General features: G+C 51.6%; 1 protein-coding gene across 24 annotated transcripts in view; it reads right to left on the minus strand.

The window, feature by feature from the left end:
* The window catches only part of HDAC4 (histone deacetylase 4), a 352,120-nt gene that overhangs the window by 198,306 nt on the left and 130,603 nt on the right, over positions 1-23,211 (minus strand). For 4 of the 24 annotated variants that reach the window (XM_074010658.1, XM_045368058.2, XM_074010664.1 and 1 more), the window contains exon 1: positions 21,448-21,621. The exons of the other annotated variants lie outside the window; for them this stretch is intronic. The gene's annotated coding sequence lies outside the window, so the exon portion shown is untranslated. Of the gene's footprint in view, positions 1-21,447; positions 21,622-23,211 lie in introns of those variants that run through there. 24 annotated transcript variants of the gene reach the window in all.

Here is a 23,211-nt window from a genome sequence, read left to right on the forward strand (position 1 = left end):
CACACTGGCCGCCTGCGTCCAGCCCCGCTATGGGGTCTGCCTGGTGCCAGCACATGCCCAGACACGGGCCAGAGGAAACTGCAGGGGGCACCCAGCTGCTCTCACGTGCCAGGCAAGGCTTGCTAACACCTGCAGCTTAGTCGGGTGATGGGGACAAAAGGTGCAAACTGAGCCCGCTGGACACGCAGACTCAGCAGGCAGACGGAGCCTGGTGGGGAGGCGAACGCGGGCAGGAGTGAGCCACGGAGAAAAGGGAACAGCAGGTTACTCGGGGATTTTCCCAGGGAAAATGTGGCAGTGGAAAAATGCCGCCCTGCCACCCGCCGCTGTTTGAGATACGATCCACGTACCCAGGAGGCGTGGCAGCCGGAGAAGCACGGGGGCGTCACGGGCTACAGGGCGCAAGGAGCGGTGTCAGGAATCAGTGTGGAAAAGGGGCTGCCCGGGGGCTGAATGGGGCTGTCCTGTCCCCGCAGGTCCTGGCACCGAGTACAGAGCCAGGTGTGTGGGCGGGGTCCGGCCAGGCACTGGCTGAGCGGGTGATGGCCACGGCGCCGGGAGGAGTGAAAACAAGCTTCTGCTGCTGCTCCGCAAGGCCCTGCTCTGTGCTATACGGGCCGGAGAACAGCGTTTCCTGGAGGGAGTGTCTCAGGGTCTCTCCCAGACAGTTCTGCAGCGCCTGGCGTGGCCATGCTGCTTCCTCCCTAAGTAAGACAACACGGAGAGACAGCTCTCAGCTGTCCCTACCTAAAAAGTGGCACTGGCCAGCTCGAGTGTTCATAAGCGATTTAGCAAATCAGGAGAAAATGTCCTTGCCTGCCTCAGAAAACAGCACCGTCTCTGCTCCTGAGAGGATACCCACTGCCCAGTGGTGAGGGCACACGTGGGCGAGTCACTGCACAGCTGCTCTGTACAGCACTGGGAGCCTGCAAGGAGGATCACCTGGCATGCACCCTGTGCAGGTTCCCCAGAGCCGCCTGGCATCTGCTAGGTGATCCACAGCCAGTGGGAGGAGCCACACACAACAGACGTTAAATAGGAACACTGCAAAACACACAAACGGCATCTCCACGGCTAATGCAGGATGGTTTTCTGGATAGGTTCCCTTCAATTAAGCTAATGATGAAAGGTGATGCAGCTATCGGCAATGGCTGGAGACTAGCTCTGCGGTCTGCTCGTGGATAACCGTGCTCCCTCGCGGCCGGGCCACTCGCACGGCCGGGCAAACCGAAATGCCCACTTTTTCATGCTGTACCCACTGCTTCTGTTTCCCCGCAGGCATCCTACTTTCTAAACTAACACCTCTTCACTCCCAAGAAGTCTAACAAATATCATACAATTCCTGAATCTACCCTCCACCTGGACGTAGACCCTGTGTGGAAGGCGGTCCTGCAGGGTTTGGGGTGGAATATCTCCCCTGTCGAGTGGAGACAAGGCTGACATGAGGAGTGAATAAATGAATACAGATAAAGGAGGAGGCACACAGTGCGTGCGGGGCGAGAGACTCCCTTTGCTCCTCCCACTTCACCTTCGCTTCAGTGCCGCAGCCGGGGCCTGGGCCCTCCACGCCATGGCATCTGAGCCGAACAAGCTGCTCACCAAACGTGACCCAGCAACGAAAACCACTTACAGACGAACCATTCTCCCAGAATATTTTCCACACTGCTGAACATCACAAACTCACTAAAGGTGCTTGTGGTTAGGTGGCAGGAAGCTGGAAAATAGGTGCATGTTAATAAGTAGCTCACGAAAAATGAGTCACTAATTCAGAACAATAAACCCAAAGTGGCCATTTGCGGAAAGTCTAGGCAGGCACATTAACTGCGTGGCTGGGAGCATCAAAGCAGGGATCCGTCCCTGGAGCGAGGCGGAAAACGGAGGGCGTGGACCACACACTCTCCTCCTCTCCACCAAACCAGACTTGCAAGCACTGCTCATTCTCTGTGCAGAAAATGGATCCTGTGACGCCAACTTTAAAGCAGCATTTCGGAAATGACCAATCTGTGGTCAGTGGCCAGTGAGATGGGGAGAGAGTGAGGCTGGGGCTCCCCCAGCGCCCACAAGACTCGGTGATGTTCTGTGCAAGTCAGGCTGACCCCACCAGCAGCTGCCCAAGTGACAGGCCGGTGGCCTCACCCAGCAAAAGTCTGTTCCAAGGGCTCTTCAGCCAGCAGGCCCCTTGGGTTGAAAGACTTACTCCTCTAGCACTTTTTTTTTTAAGACGGAATTCTTGTTCTTTCGCCCAGGCTGGAGTGCAGTGGCACGATCTCGGCTCACTGCAACCTCCACCTCCCGGGTTCAAGCAGTTCTCCTGCCTCAGCCTCCCGAGTAGCTGGGACTACAGGCACCCGCCACCACGCCTGGCTAATTTTTCTGTATTTTCAGCAGAGACGGGGGTTTACCGTGTTAGCCAGGATGGTCTCAATCTCCTGACCTCGTGATCCATCCATCTCGGCCTCCCAAAGTGCTGGGATTACAGGAGTGAGCCACTGCGCCTGGCCACCTCTAGCACTTTTTTAGGACAATCTTTGCCTCAATTCACTGAAAATGTATTTCATTGTCTATACTATTGTTCTTGCTGTATCTTGCTAGAACTAAACATAACATCCTGCTTACATTCTAAATGAGAAACAATAACAGCTAAATAACTCCTTGTGGGAGCGGAGGATGGTCAGGCACCTGTCTCCGGGTTTCATTCACAGAAGTGGTACTCATGGTTCTCACCAGGGAAATAACTGGCACAGATACCATTACGGTCCGCATTTTAAAGAAGCCAGGGAGATAATAAAGGCCATCCTGATCAAGGTTGGGACCAACTTTCAAAAGCAGACTGACTCCCACTCTGCTGTTCTGCCTCTCCACACGGACTCATTCAAGCCTCAAGGTCAACGTCCCATCACTGGCTCATTCATTCCAGTTTTCCTGAACTAGCTATTAAGTGGCCGTCACAATTCTGGGGACACAGCGTTGTAAGTCCCTGCACCCCAGGCTTCCACTAGAGAAGAGGGGATGACACGTAAATCAACAGACCGTGTGGGATCACGTGCTGGAAAAGAGGGCCCCGTGAGGTGGTGGCGTTTAAGACACCTGAAGGAGGTGTGGGGTCAACGATCCCAAGGATGTGCACATGAGGTGGAGCAAAGAACAAGGGCAAGGCCTGGGAGGGGAACAAGCCTGGGGGGTTCCCATGGGGCAGGCAGAGGAGACACGGCCTCAGGTCCGAAGGCTTCAGTGAGGACCTTCCATTCCGACTCCAGCCACCCTGCAGAGTGTCACCCAGGGCGGGGAGGGGCTGCGGAAGGCTGGGGAGGCGGAGGGGGAGCTGGGAGAAATGGGGAATGGGATCCATCAGGACTCTGCGATGGACTCGGCATGGGTGTGCCGCACTCACCCAGGTGGGAAAGACAGACAGGCTGGCGTGGGGAGAAGCGAGCTGGAAATCCAAAATGTAGATTTGATGGAACCTGCTGATTTTAAGAGAGCCACTCACCGTTTTGAAGAGCAAACAGTACATCTAAACCCCCTTTGAGTCATTACTTTGTGACTTTCTCAGGAAAAAAAAAAAAATCCAAAATGTCCAGATTTTGTGTCAATGGTTCAAAATTCCAAGTTCTCCATATTCGACAACATGTATTTCAGCAGCATCCTTTACTCTACCTGAAATCTCACTATCCAAACACCACCCCATCCTGGGAGGGGCTCTAGTCTTCTCAAATATTTATTCATTCCTTTAGCTGAGCTACTAAAGAAAAACAAATAAGGAGCTGAATATTAAGTGACACACACCGCACTCAAAACTCTTGTGTCAGGGAAGAATGTGCACAAAACATACACAAGCAGTGAAGACGCGTTTAATGTGTCAGCTGGCTGCTCCACACTGGTTCCGCCGTCTCTCACCCGGCGACAGCTGTGCTCCTTCCTGCTGCGGCGCGTCATCCACGGGGACGCTCTGCTTTGGGGCCTCCCGCCTCTGGAAGGAGGCCGTGCACTGCTGCCCAGTGGAGCATCTTCCGTGACGGCCACCGCAGCCTCTCCCGTCGGAAGTGCAGGGAACACCCCGCTCCGTGTCTCCTCTGATGATGCGCGGATGTCCTCTGGTTCAATAAAGCACCTGCTTTTATTCCATGTCTCTGACAAGCACTAAAAGACGACAGGTGTGGTCCAGACATCACGTTAGGTGCTGAGAACCCGGGTGGTGAAGACACAGAGTCGGCCCCCAGGGGTCCAAGAGGAGCGGTCCAGGTGATAATATCATTGTGTCTTCAGTACCCGGTCTCCAACCCTGCAGGTGGCTCCCCAGAGACCCGGGGCCACCTCGCCAGAACCAGTGGGGAAGAACAAGGAATTGCAGGCTGGGAAAATGTGATGCGAGACTCGGATAGTCCGGGGCCCCGCATGGCCCAGCTCCAGGCAGTCGGCTCCACATGCTTCCTGCCACTGGGGCTGCCACTGGCTCGAGCCTCCAGCAGCTCGTCTTGGAGCAGACATAGCGGGTACAAAAAATCAAGCACTGGCTCATACAGCAGGCCACTCTCTGGAAGCATCCAGAAGCTGCTATGGGTTCAGCATGCACTGGCAGTGGTGACACAGACATCGGGCCTCCTTTAGAGGAACGTCTTGGCCTCTCCAAGGAGAAGGGGCCAGAAGAGGCACTGCCTCCCTAGGACCTGAACAGAAAGGATGATTTTCAGTGGCCTGACTGTGGACGGCCGTGTCCCAGCAGAAGCCCACTGCCAGAGGCCACAGCAAAGGGGGACGACAGTGGACTGGCTCATGGACCTCCCCAGCAGAAGAGCTGCTGGAGATGGGACTTGGGGCGGGTTTCCCTCACCCTCGGTGGGATCCTCCCCTCTGCAGACACGGAGAACCTGCCCACGTGTGTTCACATGCCCCCGCCACGCACCTAGTTCACCTCGAGACCTGCATCAACTTACAGGTGCAGCCAGCACATCTGGAAAGAGACTCGTCAGCTGGCACCCGGCCCTGTGGGCGCCGTCAGCTCCCTTAGACAATGACATGGGGTGGAAAGGGCCTTTCCACATGAGTGGTTTCCATGTCCTCAGTTTTAAAAGATTTCAAGAAGTTTTATTCTCCTTAATTTTGGTACTACCTAATAATATACAGCACGTAGTTTTATTTTAATATCTATTTCCTAAATGTTTTCAAACACAATTTTATTTCTGAAAAGTGAAGGTGGGGGAGACACACAAATGCCACAGCACTAGCGTTGCAGGTGATATGGGTAAAGATTCCATTCCCAGCCAGGTGCAGTGGCTCACGCCTGTAATCCCAACACTTTGGGAAGAATGAGGTGGGAATATTGCTTGAGGTCAGGATTCAAGACCAGCCTCAGTAACGTAATGAGACCCTGTCCCTACCAACAATACAAGAAAATCAGCCGGGTATGGTGGCGCGACTGTAGCCCCCCAGCTATTCGGGAGGCTGAGGAATGAGGATCTCTTGAGCAAGATCACACCACTGCACTACAGCCTGGGTGACAGAGCAAGAACTGCCTCCAAAAATAAAAATAAAAAATAAAAACAAAAATAAAAAGATTTCCATTCTCCAGGCACTGACCCTGGCTGTAACCACACAGTGCCTGCAGTCCTAGCTCCTGCTTGAGATGCTGCAATCTACTTCGGTGTATTCTAGGACATGCTCTCCCACTGCGCAAGGCTCATTACTGAACGGTATAAATGTACATTCAAGATAATCACATCATTATTATTTAATTCAATAGTACTCTAGCACACCCCTCCCTCCAACAAAACCAGCTTTTCTGGATCCTCGAAGAAGCAGGTGTACCATCTGCAGAAATCACTATTACATTTCTGTTATGCCCAGTATGAACACACTCTGCACATCACAACTTCCCCTATACCAAGACTGACTTAATCTTATCATCATTCCCTTTCACACAACAGAAACTCCAGTTTCTAAATATACAGTGATTTCTTTGTATTGCCTTCTATTTTAATCTTCTAAAAATAGAGCTACCACCAGGAGAAGCAACTTGCTGTTGGATGTTCACTGTGCTAATGTCACCGACAGGATGTGGATTTCTGCCCCTTCCAGACTTTCCAGCTTGTGGTTTCCACATGACGTTTGTCATGGTGGCTCCAGGATTCTGGCCAGGAGTGTGGGAGCAGGATTGCCTGGCATCACAGCCGGGATCCACTGCCCGGAGCCTGTGGCGCCCCATGAGCCAGCCGACCAGTGTGGGCCTCACTGTCTACAGCCATCAAATGGGTGACAGGACTGAGAGGACTGGACTAAGCACCCATAAATGCACCCGCAAGCCGCAGTGCCACAGACATAGCCTATGCCACAGACATGGCCCACCCTGCCACAGACAGGGCCCACCCTGCCACGGACACAGCCCACGTCGCCACAAACACAGCTCACGTTGTGGGAGCAAGTCCTCTGACTTTCCCCTCCATCAGCAGGTTGGCCAAGAGCATTTCTCAGGTTTTAGCAGAAAGTTAAAGAGAAAAATCAAAAGACACAAGGGAAAGAGCAGGACAAAAAGGAAGCCATTGCCTCCAAGAGCTCTCATGTCCCACAGAAGTTCCTTCTTGAGGATGGGAAGATGGGTCTGTGCCCGCCACCTCCTCCCCTTGCTTCTCTGCCAAAAGACAACACTGTGCCAAACCAGAGGGCAGTCGACTTACCAGTCAGTAGGTTAAAATGTTTTCTTAAACAATTTTCCAAGTTTTCAAATGCTTTGTAGTTCTAAGAACAGAGCTATCCAAAATTTTAAAATATAATCTCTTATCTTCTGTTTAATAAAGTTATTTTTGAATTTTGAAGAAGTAGAAATCCGATCATTCCTCTCCTCCCTCCCGGACACGCACACCCTTAGGACCCAGACTGTTCTCCGCCAGGAACACACCACCTGCGCTCTGCCGGCCGCCGGTTTTGCCATGGAGAGCCCACTGGCCACGGCCGCCCGCACCGCACGCTTCCCAGCAAGCTTCCTGTGCAGCTGGCAGTGTGCCCGGCAGAGCAGAGGCACAACACACATTCCCATCACACTTCATACGCGGCATTAAGTTCACGACATATTTTCATCTTCTCCTGAGATATTAGAGTCCTGGAAACAAATTCACTTCCTATCACTCAACGTGCAACTCAGATGATAAATCTTATACCACTATGTTAGTGTGGTAAAAATCAGAATTATACGGCAAAGAAAACATAGAAATTATATCAAAACAAAACAGAGATGCAGCTTTCTTAATCTAAAGCAAATTGCTTTGGTTTTATACCCATAAAGTCCCACACTTGGGCATGAAGGCAATCTTGAATTAAAATGAACACCCCTGGATGCTATTATGACTGATGTCATGTTTAATATTCAGACAACTAGAAAGAAGGGCATGCCTTTTAACTCAATTACACGAAAAGAGGAACTGGAGAACAGCGGTGGCTGAATGTGCACGCCTTGCTTTGACACTCTGAATTAACACGCGCCTGTAGTAAAAGCCAGTTTTACACTTGGAAAAACACAGAGCCTCCTCATGTCCACAACACAGAGCTACAGAACACAGCACGTTAACCAGAGCTTTAGGTTCCCAAACCTTACTGCACTGATTCGATGAGGATCCCTCACTTCCCATTGTAAGAACAGAGACACAGTTATGAAGATAGAATAAAATCTCACCCTAACATTATAGGCAGAGTTGAGCTCAAGAGAAGACCCCAATTACCAGAAAGGAAAGAAAGCAAAAGGCGCTCCGAGCAGGTGCACTAAGGCCCAGCTGCCTGTTCCTGGGGCCCAAGAGTCATCAGAACTGGAGACAGGCACCAGGGACCCGGTGGGGGGCTGCATCTCCGGGTGGGCAGGAGAGGTGGCCGTGAGCCTGGCTTGGACACAGAACTGGAAATGAGACCTGTGTCCGGACAGAACTCTTGGACGGCCGTCTGGTCTATGAAAAGAGAACTGGAAAACTCCATCCACCAGGCCAGGGAAGCAATAGAGGGTTGCTGGGAAGAGGCGTTGGTGAGAATCTAAAACCCTAAACCTGGGTCCCTGTGGATGTGGCCTCCAGATTCATATTCTTTGAGTAGTTCTGGAATCTCAAGTCTAGAAATAAGGGCAAAACTAGTCTAGAACCTGGGAAACCCTGTCGCCCCAAGAAGACAAAGAAAAATAGCTCCTTAGGGCTATCCCCACAATTCACAGCGCACAAAACACACAAAGAAGGACGCGAGGGAGGGAGGGAGGCAAGTACCCTGCTGAAGAGTTCACCATGCAAACTGAACATCAGGAATGATAGATGGAGACAACCCACCATGTGGGAATCAGCAAGAACAACAAAACCGACAAATGACTCCAAAATGTCCACAAATATTAAAACAATGCGGAAAAGACAACAAGCTGCACACACACACACACAAAAGTTAAATGAAGAAAAGAAACTGATGAAGGAAAAAAACCTGGAAATGGGAGATGAGAAGTTTTTAAAAAGAATAAAATGAATTTTCTATAATTGAGAAGAACAGATTAGATCTAAAGAAAAAATAGCAAATTAGATATAAAGATAAAACTAGATCTAGATAACTCACCAGAATGCAGCACAAAGAGAGGAATAGATAAAGGAGGGAGGCAGGGATAAAAGAATAAGATGGTCCAATACAGACCTAGTATGAGTTCCTAAAGAATGGAAGAAACGTACAAATGCAGTATTAAAACAGATAATAAATGAGAATATTCCAGAATTCAGACGTAAGAGTCCTTAGATTTAAAAAGCATGCTAAGTCTCAATTAGGATAAATAAGTGTGAATCGACATCTAGACACAGTGCAATAAAACATTTAAACACTAAACATGGAAAAAGATCTTAAAAGCACCAAGGTAGGGAAGTTAGATGATCTAAGAACAGTGGATTGAGAGTTAATGTTTCAACAGCAACAAAAATAGCCAAAAGATAATGAAATGTCTTCAAACCGCTGAAAGATACAGCAACCTGTAATTCTACACCCATCTGAACTATCATTCGAGTAAAAGGGAAAACAAAAGCATTTTCAGATAAACAAAATGTGAGTACTTACCATTCAGAAACCATTGCTGAACTAACAAGGGATTATTCCAGAAAGAAGAAAATCATATCCCAAGTGAAAGACTAAGATGACAGAAGCAATGGTAAGGCACCAAAAACACTAGTAAATCATGTAAGTACACATTAATAACTACTGAATATTCAATTAATACAAAGTTTCACTTAGATACCAAGACTATGTGTAATCTTGTTTTCTCACTCTGTGTGTGTGTGTGTGTGTGTGTGTGTGTGTGCTTCAAAGTCACTGTTTAAAACACACCTGGTTGGTTTCCTCTTAAGAACAACATAAACCTTAAAATTACAGGGCTTCCTTTTTTACTCTGACAGCTAGGAAACTCAGAGCCAATTATGCAGGGTTTATGACATGCATTTCTGGGCTCTACTTCTCTTTGAGAGACCGTCATTTTTTCTCTTCTCTGATTCCTTTGTCTTTATTCTTACACAGCCTTCATTAACGAAATAAGAATTGAGTTCCTGAAATTGTACCTACAGGCACCAAAGCACTCGACACACCAACATGCCATGGCCTTGGCTTCTTCTCGTTATAAGGAGGAAGAGGAGGCCACTGAAATATGGCCTAGTGTGAGTAACTCTGCACAACTCTGCTGAAACAAAGTTCAGTACCACTAAAAGCAGGGTACGAGCTCAGCAATCCTACTCTGAAACACAAAAAGCTCCCAAGAGCATGACTGACAGCAATCACTGCCATGCACATGGGCTATTCTTCCTGTGCTGCACTCAACATCACATTTGCATGGCGGAGAGCCCGTCTTTGGAAACAGCTACACACTTGGGCAAAAGCAACTCTTTGTGAGAAATAATCAGCAAAAGATTGCTTATCCTTTCTACACTCAGAGAGTAGTTAGGAGTAACCAGCTCTTGGAAAAGGATAAACCACTCTATGCAAATACTCCTGCAAAGGTTCTCGATTAATGCAAATATTATGTTTGTCTTTTATTTTAATGCAAACAGCATCTGTTCTGCACAGTCCATGCCATCACTTTGTAGTCTGTGTGGAACATCTCAAGTGTGTTCCAGCTGCGTTTCAGAGTTTGAAACAGATTCTCCGAGAGGCAGAGCCACAGAAAGCAGTTCACGGAAGAAAACAGAAAGCAAACAAGTTCAGTGGGGCTCCTACTAGAAGGCTTCTTTCTCTTTTAAGGCAGGAGAGAAACAAATCCAAGAATGAATTCCCGAATTTACTTCTGCTGAGGTTTGGCTTTATTTGTGGGATTTTTCTTTTTTAATAGTTTTGACTAAGGAGAAAATTAGGATTGCTTTTTCTATGAATTTCGTTGCAGGAGAAAGAGACTCAGAACAACACATGTGGGGAAGGACTGGCTGGTTGGGGCCAGGCTGCCACCCAGAGCACAGACCCAGCGCCAAGGCGGGTTCCAGCCCCTCCCACAAGGCCAGGACCTCAGCCCAGCTGCATCCTCCTCCTTTCATAGAAGATGTTGGCCATCTAGAAGGCTCCCTGCCAACACTGGCTTCCTCAGATCGCTCCACTGATACTGTTCTGTGTCTGCCACCAGATGGAGAGGTCCAAAGAGGGGCAGAACCTTGTCGGGTTCTGTGTCCACGACCCTGAAGCAATGACTAGTTCAGCAGCAGTAGAGACTGGATGGGTGGAAGACTGGATGAATAAATCAAGCTGCCTATGGGAAAACAGATAATGTGGAGAAACACTGACCTGTCACTCTTCAGATTTCAAATGTAGTCAACTTCCAAATCTCTACCCAAGCAAGAGTACCTGGAAACAGTTTGACCTCAACATGCTAATATACTAATTTTACCATTCCATTTGTGTGGACTGCAGATATACTGCCAATTGGATCCACTAGACCAAGAATCCGCGTGGGATAGCCTACGAAGAGAGAAGAACCCGGGTATTTTCAGATGTCCCTCAACAGAAGCACCTACTCTCACATAAACTTGCTGTTAAAACTCTAAAATATCCATGTAGACAAATAACTCTGGGTAAATAACAGAATAAGCACTCATATAACACCTTTAATAATTAACTTAGTTATTAATTTCATTTCAGATTGCCTAATCTTTTATATATACTGCTAATCAGCTTATAGAAGAATTTTGGTTTTGACAAAAATCTCTGAATATCGATATTTAATAAACATGACTGCTTCAAAAAATGCAAGTGCAAAAAGAAAAAAAAAGGTGAAATAGGCCATGTGGTCCAATCGTAGCAGAGAGAAAGATCACAAAATCTGGACAAATATAAACACATCTTCTTGATGACATTACTAAGATAAAAAAACAGTGAAGAATTATAGGACCAGACAAAGGCCAGGGGGTGAGGATGGCATTTGGGGCTGATTTTCCCCTGTTGGTATTTGCAGAGCCCACAGCCATCTAAGAATCTTTAGTACTTTTGACACCACCTCTTGCAGATACTAGGTTTAGGAGTAGAACTCCAGGGACTGAAGGGCGGGAGAGACGGAGGGAAATGTGGGTTGGGATCTGGAAGCACCTCCTAGGGAAAGAAGAGACTCCACAATAAATGGACCCTCAACAACTGCAGCTCTGCTTCTAATGACTCTGCAATCCTTGAAACTGAACTGAAGTGATGACTCATTGCTAGGGGCCCCGAGCACCAGGCAGAAACAAACTTCAGTCTACTAAGGAGGAAGATGTCATCATTCTAGGCCTCAAATAGTCTCAACAGATTTTGCAAATAATATCTCCAACACACACACTCACACATTCACATATCAGGTAGAGGAAAAGAAAACCCAACGAGAAAAAAACCAACAGAAACAACGAACAATAGAAAAAAGACCCTCAGGTGCTCCAGATAATAGAATTAAAGAGAAAGAGACTTTGTTACTTATTTGCTGTATACCATGACCCATAAACAATAGCTTCGAAGGAGGAATCGCAATAGTGTTCTAGTGACGATAAAAGAGGCGAATGCAATTTAAGATCCTGTGGTAGTTTTAGATATATATTTTAAAGAAATGATGATTTCTATGTTTAAGAAGATGAATTGGAAACTTGAAAAGAGAATTTCTAGAGCTGAAAAATGCAAAAAGTGAAATGAAGGACTCCATCATCTAACAGATTAGACACAGTTACAGTGAATTTGTGAGTAGGAAGGTGGACCAGAAGGAAATTTCCAGGATGATCTCAAAAGTCAAGGGCAGGAAGTTGGAGAAACAGAAGGCACCGAGACAGAATGTGCAGGCAGACACAGGAAAGGAGACACTGAACGGGTCAAAAGCACGTCTGAAAGGACCCCGGCCAAGAACTACCCCAAATGGCTAAAAGACAGTAGGTAAAATTGCTGAAAACAAACACGGCTGTGGAGGGGAAGGGGGATCACCTACAAAGAAGAGCGGTGAGGATGATTGGTGATTTCTCAACGGAAACACGTAAACCAGAAAACAATAATATCTGTCACGGTGCAGAAGGACTGCTTAAAAGTACTAGAAGATGGTCGCTGTCCAACTAGAATCCTCTAACCAGCACAGGCATTTTCAAAGAGTCATTTTCCAACAAAAACTGATCATCTGACACCAGAAAACGTTCTCACAACTGATCTCAGAGGGAAGATGAAAATGAACACCCATAGAAAGAACAATGAAAAGGGTTTACACGTGTGGATATATGGAAACGAATATTGACAAATAATATAGTATGCAAAACAAGGCCACAGAAGAGACAGGACAAAGGAGTAAAGGCACAGTGAAATGGCAGACGGGCACACCGACATTCTAGGCCACCACGTTCTGTGTAAACAAACTGAAGGCTCTACTCTGAAGCAAAGACGGCCAGAATGCACAGAAGAATGTAAACTAAAAAAATTCCCACACACGTGCTATTCACAAGGAAATATCTAAAACATACAGCTATGCAAAGTATGAAAATAAAACATTTGGAAAAATATGTACCTTGCATATAACAACCAAAGGAAAGTTGGCATAGCAATATTAATGTCAGACAAAGTAGACTTTAATAAAGGTACTGATTCTTGACTTTGACAGCATATCACCCCATTTTTTGAATATAAGGCAACTAAACTAAAAATCAATAACAAAAAAGAACTAGGAAAACCTTAAAATACACTTGGCCAGGCGCAGTGGCTCACGCCTGTAACCCCCAACACTTTGGGAGGCTGAGGGGGGCGGATCACTTGAGCTCAGGAGTTGAAGGCCAGCCTGGGCAACAAGGTGAAACCCTGTTTCTACCAAGAATACAAAAAATTAGCCGGGCGTGGTGGAACTGTGGTCACAGCAACTCAGGTGGCTGAGGTGGGAGGATTGCCTGAGCCTGGAAGGCGGAGGCTGCAGTGAGCTGAGATCACACCACTGCACTCCAGCCTGAGTGACAGAGCAAGACCTTGTCTCGAAAACAAAACAACAAGAAAACAAAAACCACCAAAAAAAACACTTATAAATTACCTATATGCCAAAGGGCAACTGGGTAATAGCACACATTAAATTTTCTGCAAAGCAGCAAAAGCCATGAATAGAGGAAAATGCTTTTAAAATCCTCATATTCGGGTTCCATGTCAAAGGCTTAGAAATGAACAGAAATTAAACTTATAAAAGTGAAAGGAAGTAATAAAGAACAGAACTTACTGAAACAGAAAAGACATACAGACAGAAGTGACAAAACCAAAACCTGGTTGTTTAAAAAGACTAATGAAGAGAAAAGATCTCCGCTGACAATGTTAAAGAAAAAAGGAGTTTCTCCTCAGCCCAGAGCCTGTGGGACGGCGTGAGCCCCGGTCCCTAGATCACAGCCTGCAAGTGGGCAATACGGCCTTGTGGGGGCAGGAGAGGAAGAGAGAAGTGACACAGTGAGCCGTCCTTTGTCAGAGTCACTCAGAGGGCAGCTGACAGCCAGCTAAGGAGAACTGGATCTAAGGGTGAAGCTCATGTCAGAGCCCAGGAAGGAAGGCTGAAGACTCAAGGAGCCAAATGACACCACTCCCTCGCCTTCCACCCCCAACGCTTTGACTGATTTCCTAACTCCATGCCAGGCCGCCACCTCTGGAAGCTGAGCAATTCATTTTGGTGAACTTCAGCTGAAAGACAGAGGTTGGGGTTCCCATCCAACGGAAGCCCCTCTGCGGACCGCGTGTCCAGACTGTCTGCGGGTGCCCTGTGACAGCTCTCTTGCACACGTGCCCACACAGACGCTCATGCAGCAGCATCGCATGGTGGGTAAGACCGTGGACTCTGAAGCCAGACGTGCAATTCTAACCAGACTCCCTCACTCACTAGTTGTCAGATCTTAGGCAAGTTTTATACGTCCCAGTTTCTTCATCATAAAATGGGGAGGACAACACTTGGATCTCAGGGTGCTGATATGAGTATTAACCAAGAGGTACAAATAATGGGTCTGCAGCAGGGTCTGCTTGTTGTCCAATAAACATGCTCAGTTTCTATCATCCTTCGTCGTGGTATAGAATGCCCTAAACCGGCCTATTGGCCTCATCTCTCTTCCCTCCAGTAATCCCAACACTGTGGCCCCGAGTGTCTCTATCAAATGCCTATCAGGCTGCTCCCTCCTGGGAGGACCACTTCTCCGTGGCTCTGCTGTGTGGCCTGTGGCCTCCAGCTCTGCTCCTGCAGCCTGCAAGGTTGCAAGTGAGGTCCTCCTGCCATAGTGTTCTCACGCCCAGCCTCCCCCAGGGCACGCCTTCCACCTGGGGCCGGAGCGCTGCCTCCCTTTCCCATGGAGGGCAGGAAGGCGGCTCACACGGCATCGTGCAAATGGCTCTGTCTTTGCTGGGCTGGTGACTCACACCTTGAGCCTGAGAAGGAGGCATGGAAGCCTATCCTGTCAGCGGCCACCAAGAAAGCCCAGCTTCCTACATGGAAGATGACGAGGCCAGGGCACTGGGGTCGAGACAGAAGCCAGCCTGGGAGCAGCTGGAGCGGCAGTCTCCGCTCCCTGCAGGTACACACACCTAAATTCAATGCGGCACTAAGGTTTCAGGTGGACATTCTGGATGTTCTGTTTGTTTTTGTAGAGACAGGATCCTGCTACATTGCCCGGGCTGGGTTGAAGCCTCAGCCTCCTGAGGCAGGAGTGGTCGGGGTGGTGCTAAAGATGAGACTGAGCCCAGCTGGCCCACGCTGTAAAGGCAAACAGAAAAGCGAGAACGTGCAGGTGAGACAGTTACTGCCGAGGCCTAAATGCACTTTAGGAACTAAATCCAGCAGAGCGTACATGAACCCAGGTAACATGCTGGAAACGAGACTAACGAGGGCCTACAGAAGGCGCCAAGTCCAGAACCCCACCCCAGCAGTTGCCGGCTGCTGAGATGGCGCGTGGCCACAGCCAGCCGGGCTCTGCACAGACGGAAGCACACCGTGGCAGGCCTGGGCTCTGGGAGGCGGGCAGGCCCGGGGGACCCTGTTAGGTGCGTCCATGGGGCATCCTAGGACATGATGAAACACGTTTCAACTATTGCCAAGAACAGGCACCTTACTAGCCTGCTAGCCAGCATGCAGACTTCCTACGCTGGAGACTCGGGGCCACAGAGCGGGAGCCTTCTGGCTCCGCCACAACCCACGGGCTAGACACAGGCTGGGCAAGGGGTCTCCCTGCTGAAGAAAAGCAGAAGTCAGCGTCCTAAGAGTGCCTGGTGAGACGGTGGCCCAGGCCCACAGGGAGGAAGGTGCAGCAGTGGGCTGGTCCACTCTTAGAAGGCAAAGTTTCCAACTGAAACCACACCAGAATCCTCCCTTGCTCCTTAACAGTGGCAGAAGCCCCAGCAGGGACACCCTCCACCCAGCCCGGCCAGCAGGTTCTGCTGCCAACTGCCCAGGGCGACTGAGGAGTCTGGAAAAGCCTATGTTGGAGGGTCCTCGGGTTGCCAGGCGCCATGAAAGCACTGCCTTTGTGAGCCCCGGGCCCCTACCGGTTGGCCTCTTCCCCTGAAGGCCTCAGACACAGAGGCCCTCGGTGGGAGTCAGCAGGGTGGCATCTGCCCCCTTGTCACTCCAGGGGAAAGCCCTGAGGGACCCTCCCAACCACGCCAGCACCGCCTGCAGTGACGCCGGGCCGCGCTCACCCCAAGGCCCAAGGAGGAGCCATGGTCCACTGAGACCCAAGACGGGGTATCCACGTGGCTTTTTAGAAGCTAGTATTTCCTCCTGTGGTGTCTCCTTGGGGGAATCCTAAATTTCTGTGATGTGAGATAAAATTTTAGTGGGATTACAGAAACCCTGGCTTAGTATCAGAGACCACAATAACACACTTTAGAAACAGAGTAGCAATTTGGTTCTCTGCGGAATTGTAAGTGGAAGGGATGTATTTTCCTTGAGATTTTAAAAATAATTAGGAGGAAGAGACAAAAGAGAAGCTTTTGTGAAAGCAGAGATAGAAATTTAATTAGAAACAGATGAGGATCTTCTCAAATCACCCTTGCCTTGTTTGCCCAGGTCCAAGATAAGGTAATGCCATTAGGCAAGACTGATCTCTACTCTGAGGGGCCAGAGCCTGGCTCTGACACTTTTGGCCAAATGTCCCCATCCTCGGCCTGGCCTCATTTTCTGTGCAGGAGTGTGGCTTCATTTTCTGGGCAAGAGTGTGGCCAGTGAGACCTGGGCCAGCACAGGGATGGGCAGGCACCACAAGCAGGACACCCCCAAGGGTGCACACGGCTGAAGGTGCCATAGGCAGAGGGCGCTCTGTGGGCCACATTCACAGCCCAAGAACACGGGCGAGGAGGCCTGTGCTCAGGCACTAAGGACACAGAGGGACAGTTCTGGAATCCACCGAGCAGTCCTTGGAAAAGCTGGTGCCCTGGTGAGCAGGACAGCGTGAAGATCTAAGGAGTGGATCCCTCACTGGAAAGTCAGGGCACCACTGAGACAGCCTGGAAGCTTCTGTGCTTCACGAAAGATCTGTGCGTGAAACCCGGGGAAGGCGAGCCCCAGGGAGGGCCCATTACGCTGATGAAGACGGGAGAGAATGAAGGATGGGGACCCTGCCCCAAACACTCGGGGCCAAGAGAAGATCCCCGCACCCGCTACGGCGGTGACAAAGGCACATACATGCCACTGCAATCACTGCTAGAAGACATGAAAATGCTACCCTCCTTCATGTTTGCTGTGTCGCACCCTAGCCTCTGCCCCAGAGGTCAGACCCAGTCCAAGGGCACCGGCCACTGCAACTGCACATCAGTCGCCCTGAAGCCCGCCCTGAGGGCCCCCGCCCAGCCCAGCCCCTTGCGTGTCAGCCGCCCTGAAGCCCGCTCTGAGGACCCCCCCCAGTCCCCTACCTGGCAAGTGCCCCTTCTCTTCACATCAGGCAGCAGGTGAACAGCTTCCCCCTCGGAGCCGCCCCATGGGCCTCCGTGCACAGGTGTGGAGGCGTCCACCTCTGCACCACCAGGAGCCCCCAGCCAGGGCAGCTCTTGGCACTGACGCCCAAGGGGTATCGCTAGGCCCACAGAGAGCTGCTGTCAAGGACAGGGGCAAGGGCAGGGAAGTCAGGCTCTACACACGGCAGCATCTTCACGTCTTGCCTGAGAGTATGTTCTAGAAGGACATGGGAGAGGAGAATAAACAGGGTCAGGACAGTCAGGCAAGGCCTCCAAGTTGGAGGTGTTAACCACACCTGAAAGGGTTCCTGCGAGACACAGGGGCACCGACGGGGGACAGAGCCCAATGCTGCTGTCCTGGCATGCAGAGCAAGCCCCCGGCCTGGTCCCAGCCGTCTGACTCAGCTGAGCCTTCCCTCCTGCTGCTCCATCTAAGCTGGCTGCCCTGTGACACCACTCTGCCCCTTCTCTGCAGAGGGGAAGCTCTGTGAGGGCAGAGCCCCGTCTGGCCACGGCTCCCATCAGATCCGAAAGGAAGGTTACGTGGGCACCTCCGAGAGCCAGCAGCTTACTCAGGGCACACAGGACCTTCGGGGTGGGGGTCGTCCCCGCGCGGGGGCTCAATGACTGAAAACAAACGGGGAAAGAAGCAGCCCTGGAAAGGAGGGGGCTGACTTCCCCAGGCCAGACGGGGAGCTTGCGGGGAGGCGGGCTCTGGCCTCAGCCTAAGGTCACACCCCAAAGGCCATCCCAGACACCGGGGTTACTGCTGCTCGGGGACTCCCAGCAGGCACAGGGTTCACCTCTTTCCGCTGGGGCCGCCCCAGCCTCCACCGCGGGGGAGCAGATGCGCCTGCCAGGTTCCATTCAGCTTTGGTTTGCAAATGGAAGCACAGGCATTTCCAAATGCAGCTCACATTTGTGAGTGTGGCAAAAGAGCGAGAGAGCGTGGGGGCAGGAAACTGGATTTTGTTTGGTTGGTTTTTAAATGTCTGTTAAGAATGTGCTAATGTAAGACTACGCATGAAGGTCGCCGGGCAGATGCAGCGGTTTATCTTGGAAAAAGAAGTGTGGCTGCCCACGGCCCTGACAGGACGGCCAACCACATGCGACCAGAGGGAGATGGCCCGGGTGAGCCGAGGCCCTCCTGATCCTAAGAGGCCAACAGGGCTCTCTGAATGATGCTCCCTAGGGCTCGTACCCTGAAACCTGCAGAGGGTGAGGAAGCTGATGCAACAGTCAGAGAACAGATCAGCCTTCCTGGGTGGAAGCCAAGGTCTCTGGAAGCCCCGTCCTGTCCTTAGTGTTTCTTGGGGGAGGCTCTCCTGAAAGCCATGCCTTGCAGCAGGTCCCAGGGTGTAAACACTGTGCAGGGACACCCAGCCCCATTGCTGCCCTGTCAGAGGATCCTGCCCCTTCCCTCCTCCTCGGTGTTCCAGGGACCTGAAGGCCCCCATATGCTGCTGGAGGCGTGGCACTGGGCTTTCTTTTTACCACGAGCGGGAAGCTGCCTCTCAGAACTGCCCAGCTCAGAGAGCCCTGAGGATGGACCCTCCTGCCCCTCCCCCTGCACAGCAGGGCAGGCCCAATGCGGGCTGAAGCGGGCAGGGCCTGACAGGGGCTGGAGAGCGGCGGATGGGGGGCAAAGAGCCAGGGGCCAGCCCTGGGGCTCTCCCACCTCCCTTGAGCCACCCTGAACCCGCCCCAGGGGAGAGCTTGCTGCTCCGGGTCACCCTAACCCCCAGGTGACAAGCAGGGCTCCCACATGTGTGCCCACCCCAGGATGGGTCCGGCACACTCAGGAAAAATCACAGCCTCTGACAGTGCTCCAGAGGCGCCACAGATGAAGTCATAAAACCCTTCCCTTCAAACGTGTGACTTCTCAGCAAACACCGCCACAGACTTTCATATCAGGAAGTCAATCTTAGCCCAGCAATGGGTGTGGTTTCAAAACAAATCGCTCCTCCAGTGAAGCCAAGGCCTCCCACTCAGAAACAGCACTTCCAAAATCAAAGAAAAACCCCACTGCTGGTGGCCTCCCGGTACCACCCCTTGGCGCTTTCTGAACACTGCCAGTGGGGACCCCACTGCTGGTGGCCTCCCGGTACCGCCCCTCGGCGCTTTCTGAACACTGCCAGTGGGGACCCCACTGCTGGTGGCCTCCCGGTACCGCCCCTCGGCGCTTTCTGAACACTGCCAGTGGGGACCCCACTGCTGGTGGCCTCCCGGTACCGCCCCTCGGGGCTTTCTGAACACTGCCTGTGGGGCAGGTGAAGAGCTCTCCCGGGGGGAGGTGGGGTGGGGCAGGGACCCAGGCCCTCCCTTTGCCCAGACTCCTCTGCTCCATAGAGCCTTGGGGCACAAAGGACAGAGCAGGTACGCAAGGTGATGCCAACGCCCACTAGGCCACAGCGCCGGCACCAACACAGGCACCCCACAAAGACAAAATCACCAGGCTGGGCGCAGGCTCAAGGTCGGCCAGCTCTGCAGCATCCCAAACAAGTGTCAGAGACAACGGGCTTCTTGGAACTTCCAAAGACCATTTCAAAGTTATGCATGAGCTCAAGAATTTTGCTAGGTCCTGGGGGTGAACGGGCATGTGGGAACCATGCCATGGGTTGGCTGCCGCTGAGTGCACAGTGCCCTGATCAGGCCTGTGTACTGACCTCCTGGGCCTGGTGGGATGAGATGAGGCCAGAGTGAGCTGCCTGTCCACCCTCATACACCAACCGTATGGCAGGAGCGTGGCCTGCCTTGCCCCGCTCCCCCTCCAAGGACAGGGAGAGGGACGCAGGGCCCCTACGCCTGCACAGAGGCTGCTATGGCATCCAGAGGGGCTGCCAGCCAGCGAAGACTGCTGAGACCAGAGGTGAACCACAAGGCCAAGGGGCCAGGCCAGCCGGAGCTCACTACACTGCCATAGCCCCCGGCTGGCATCCCAGGACAGCGCCCAGGGCAGGAAGCCCACACTCCAGGCAGGCCTACCTCCTATAGCAGAGCCGCTAGGTAGGAAACGTGCCCCTGACTCTCCATAAGCCTGGACCCTAGTCCCAGGAGCCCACACTGAGATTCTGACTGTCCTCACTGCCCCGCACTGCAAGCCACTGGTTTGGCCCACCCAGCCCTCCATGACCTCCGCACGGCCATCCTACCTGCAGCATAGATTCACAGCGCACCTGCCCAGGGGCACCTGGCCCTGTGCTGGCCATGCTACCCAACCTGTTCCAGAGGTGCCGCCAGGGCTGCTGAGGACAGAGGAGGCTAACGATTATAGAGCAGCTGTCCCGAGGCAAGAGTCCACGATTTCATGACACACAGCTTTGCTCCCTCTGGGAAATTATAAGCCACTGGCCAAGAAATCATCATGGCTTCCACACACCCAAAGGCAAGTATTGCAGCTCACAGCTCACACCCCACCCTCTTTCCCTCTGTCTTCTCATTCCACATCTGCCCCCTGGGGCCCTCCCAGTGTCACCATTTCCAGGTAGCCCAAAGGGGACTGTGAGCTTGTAAAGTGGAAGAGGCTCTTCCTTCACTTAGCCAGGGCTGACGGTGCCTATAAGGCACCCCCCCCTTGGCCTCTACAGCTCCTGGGACTCCTGCTCCACCCCACACCCAGGTGCTGCGGCCTCCCCCAGGGGACACCAGGTCATTAGGTTCATCTCCCCCAGCCCTAACCACTGGAGGTACCCTAAGCCACAGGGGACAAGGCAGGGCTACCGGTAATCTCTCAGGACACCACCCTGGGCATCCTGGCACAGTGGCTGTGCACGGCTGGTGCTCACAGATGTGCAGAGGGAGAGTAAGTGCCCACATGGTCTCCGTGGCAGCTGTACACTGCATGGGGGGTGCCACCTGACCACCTACCACTCCTGTGGCACTGGACACATTACTTGACCTCTGGGGTTGCCATCTATCACCTGGGAGACAGTGGAACCTACCACCGTCCAGGGTCTAGGGCAGTGCCCGGCCCACAGAAAGTTCCCATCCACTGCACCTATAATAATTACTCTAGTCCGTGACCATGGACAAGCATACCACACCCGCCCCTATCACACCAGACAGATGGCCTCTGATACAGACCCTCGAGAGGAAGCCGATGGAGTCTGAAGAGCACCAGTGACCAACAGTTCCCAGCGGAGCACCAGGGCCCATGGCACCACTCAGCAGCTGCCCAGGGTCCCCGGATACAACGGTGGACAGAAAGGACTCCCTGAACCCTTGAGGACGTGCTGAAGGCAGTAAAAATCTACAACTGCTCCCGGAAGGGCTCGGCACAGCTATAGAGAGTTGTACACACAAGAAACTAGCCACAAACCGGAAACGTCAAACCACAGCTCCATGACATTTCCTCACGAGGAGGCGGAGCCCCGAGCCAAGGCAGACCTGGAGCGCTCCGCAGAAGAGGCCTGTGCCTGGGGCCCTGCGCCCTTCTACACGGCAAGGGAGACTAAAATCACAGGGACAAGGCCGCTCAAGAAGAGCTCTGCCCTGGGGCAGGCCCTCTGCACCCCCTCGCAGGCTTCTCCACCCGCAAGGACAGAGACTGCTCCAGCCAGCTGCTCAGTTTCCACACAAAGCTAGCCGCTTGCCATTGCTCCCAGCTTCTGAGTCTTACACAGTAATTCCGCACATTCCAAACACAGTCTTTCAAATACCGTCTCGTCTAAGAATGAGTGCACTTTCCTAAAAAGACAAATATCAAGCACTTAAAACACACACATCAAGCTACGGGCGATACTTGAATTCCAGGCATAAATCAGAATTTCCCTAACTGTTATCCAAATTAGGTCAAAGAGTTATCAAAATAATCAGAAAATGTTTTGAGAGGGGTTTACATTCACTTGGTTGTAATTTATTTGCTCAGTTCATCCCATTCTCGCTGTTGAGCTTTCTCCTTAGGAAGTAGGAACGGGTGCTGGAGGAAGGAAGCTTGGTCCTCAGCAAACGGGGAATGCCAACAGCGCTGGCCGCTCCCAGCCTCGGGGTGGTGGCCAGGACGGTGGCCCTGGGGGGCCAGGCCCCACTGACAGCCCTAGGCAGGCCCGTCCTGGAAGGAGCAGGGCCCACTCCGCACTGCAAAGAGTGAGCCAAGAGATCAGAGATTAGACTTGCGTCTAGATTTTCTCAGGATAAAGTGTGATTTTGAAAAGACGCTGAGTAAATAAGCCACATGTCAAGGATAAAGACATTCATCATGAAAGTAAACAAATTTCTCCCTGAGTTCTGACTTACCACGAAAAGGAATCAGCATACTTCCTCGGTACTGGCTTCGACCAAGCTTTCCACAGCACAATCAGTTTGGTGCTCATGACCGCCTGGAGGGACAGGAGAACCTGCCCTGAGACTAGGAGGCCTGCAGGCCCAGGAAGATAGGGTGATCCCAGGGGACCACCCATTTCCGGTCAGGGACACAGCCCCTCACGAGGGACTGACAGAGAAAATGGAAGAGGACTCCCCAGGAAGCTGCAGAGACCCAGGTGTGGGAACCGAACTTCTCCCAGCCTTTTCGTCAGTCGTTAACCAAGAACAGGGTCACGCCGGCAAGCTTCTGTGCGGAAGCCTACCAGGAGACCTTAGGGCACCAGGTGGATGGTGCCAGGCTCCCTACCCCACAAAATGGAAAGAAACAAGGAAACAGCTACACAGAAGAATGGAATTGAGCTGGCTTTTAAAGAAAGGCTCATCGCACTGGCAAGAAATCTCAAGGACCCATCCCTTCCATAGCTGAGCTTCCAGTGGCTTGATTCTAGGCAGCTACCACTGGAAACGCTCAATTAGAAGACGCTCTTAATGTGCACACTAAGACCTAATTTACCAGCAGATGGAAGCCGTCCAAGCACCCCC

Source organism: Macaca fascicularis, chromosome 12 (assembly GCF_037993035.2).
Source record: "Macaca fascicularis isolate 582-1 chromosome 12, T2T-MFA8v1.1".
Classification (NCBI taxonomy): domain Eukaryota; kingdom Metazoa; phylum Chordata; class Mammalia; order Primates; family Cercopithecidae; genus Macaca; species Macaca fascicularis.